Below are 2,387 nucleotides of genomic sequence, written 5' to 3'. Positions count from 1 at the left end.
GTTTTATATTTTTTTTATTTAGAAATAGTTTTTTATTATACTGTTGTGAGTGTATTAGAGAGCCTTTATTTTTGTGAATTTTATATGCTCTATACTCGGGATGTTCTGGATAGGGTTTCCCCTCCCGACGGGTCTCAGATTTGCCCAGACGATTATGGTTGATCAGTCGGTTAAATGGTGCACCTGGAATGTCAAGGGGAGTAATTCACCAGTCAAAAGGAAGAAAATATTATCAAACCTCAAGAAAGAAAGGGTTGATATAGCTCTCCTACAGGAGACACACTTATTGGATAAAGAACACTTGAAATTACGACAGGGTGGATTTGATCAGGTCTTTTTTTCTTCTTTTAGCTCAAAAAGCAGGGGAGTTGTTATTCTTATTCGGAAGAATTTCCCTTTCAAAATCCTAAATCAGATAAAAGACGAATCTGGATGATATATTCTGATTAAAGCTCTTATAAATGGAGAGGAAATTGGGATTTTAAATTTGTATTGCCTCCCCCGGCACATCCTTTTAAATTTATAGCGGAAGCCTTCTCAAAATTGATGGCTCTCGGTGCCCTTCATACAATTATAGGGGGAGACTTTAATTGTATTATGGATCCGGAAAAAGATGGGATCCCCAAGAGTACTGCAGGAGTATCTCCCAGATCTAGACAATTGGTGGATTTGAACAGAGAATTAGAACTAGTAGATGTATGGAGATACCTTCATCCACAGGGCAGAGATTTTTCTTTTTACTCCAATCCACATAAATGCCAGACCAGAATCGATATGTTTTTTGCCCCCTCAATTTTTTTAAATTCCATATCATCCTGTAAAATAGGCAGTATAGCAATTTCCGATCACGCTGCTGTATATGGAAATCAAGGCGAGGAACAATGGGACATCCCCCCGGCATTGGACCCCTTCCTGATGAAAGGTAGTAAATTTGTAAGGTACTTCTTTCAAGAATTTAAAACTTTTTTAGAAATTAATTTAGGTACGGCTAGCAATCCATCAAGGATGTGGGAGACCATCAAAGCTTACACGCGAGGTTTCATCATCTCATACTTAGCGACCGAGAAAAAATTAAAGGGAGAACAACAGCTCACTTAAAAGCTGCTGAAACAGCATACGCTGATAGACCTTCTATTATCAAATTGCAAAGGATTATGGCCCTTAGGACAGCTCTAAACACCACACTTACCCAAACGGCTAAGAGGGAAATATTATTTGCAAAACAAAGGTTATAAGAATTTGGCGATAAACCGGGTAGATACTTAGCATTTCTTGCAAAGAAAAAGAAGGCCCCTCAAACTATCACGTCTATCAAGGAAAGTACGGGTATTTTGACTCATGATCATAAAAGGGTTAATGCAATCTTTAGAAAATTTTATTCTGATTTATATAAATCGCAGGATTGTGAAGACAGGACTAGGAGGATGCAATCATTTTTTAAAAATGTGACCTTTCCGGGCCTACCTCCAGAACAGGTATTGGTCTTGAATGTTCCCCTAACAATCCAAGAAATACTTGACGCAATCAGGCAACTTCAGAGTGGTAAGGCCCAGATGGCTTTCAAGCTGAATTGTATAAAGAATTTACAGGAATATTGGCTGGTCCACTTATGGACATGTATAACTATGCATATTAGTCAGGGCTATCTCCCGCCTTTGTTAAAAGAGGCAAATATCTCTCTTATCCTTAAAAAAGAAAAGGATCCAGAAGATTGTACGTCATACAGACCAATATCCTTGCTAAATGTAGATTTTAAAATCCTCTCTAAAACGTTAGCATTGAGACTAGAAAGGGTACTGCCACATATCATAAAGGAGGATCAGACGGGGTTTATTAAGGGCCGTAGATCATCCAATAATGTTAGAAGAGTTTTGAATGTGATACAAGCCTGCCATCAGGGAAAGATACAAGGAGTAGTGTCTCATTAGACGTGGAAAAGGCATTCGACAGGGTTGAATGGTCATATTTGTTTTACACATTGGAAAGGTTTGGCATTGGAAAGGTGGTTACCAAATGGGTCTCAACATTGTATAGTGATCCCAAAGCAGTTGTGATTACCAATGGATTAGGCTCGGATAGCTTCAGTGTGGATTGAGGCTGCCGTCAGGGATGTCCTCTCTCGCCATTGCTATTTACGCTAATAATTGAGCCACTAGCAGAAGCTATATGGGCTGACCCTAATATAACGGCCCCAGGATTGGTACAGGTAAACATAAAATTACCTTTCATGCAGATGATGTTCTCTTATTCCTCAGTAATCCTCTGATGTCCGTGCCTCACTTAATCCAAGTTATTAATACATTTAGTGCATTCTCAGGCTATAAAATTAATTTCTCAAAATCGGAGGCTATGCCAATGGGTGGCCTTGCTATGATACCCCACTTAGT

General features: G+C 39.0%; 1 protein-coding gene across 2 annotated transcripts in view; it reads right to left on the bottom strand.

Annotated features, from left to right (window-relative positions):
• The window catches only part of LOC122557495 (protein WWC2-like), a 238,200-nt gene that overhangs the window by 53,008 nt on the left and 182,805 nt on the right, over window positions 1-2,387 (bottom strand). The gene's annotated exons all lie outside the window — the stretch shown is intronic.

The sequence above is a fragment of the Chiloscyllium plagiosum genome, chromosome 2 (assembly GCF_004010195.1).
Source record: "Chiloscyllium plagiosum isolate BGI_BamShark_2017 chromosome 2, ASM401019v2, whole genome shotgun sequence".
NCBI classification, from domain to species: domain Eukaryota; kingdom Metazoa; phylum Chordata; class Chondrichthyes; order Orectolobiformes; family Hemiscylliidae; genus Chiloscyllium; species Chiloscyllium plagiosum.
Note: the sequence above shows the minus strand (reverse complement) of the source record. Positions and strands in the feature narration are given on the sequence as shown.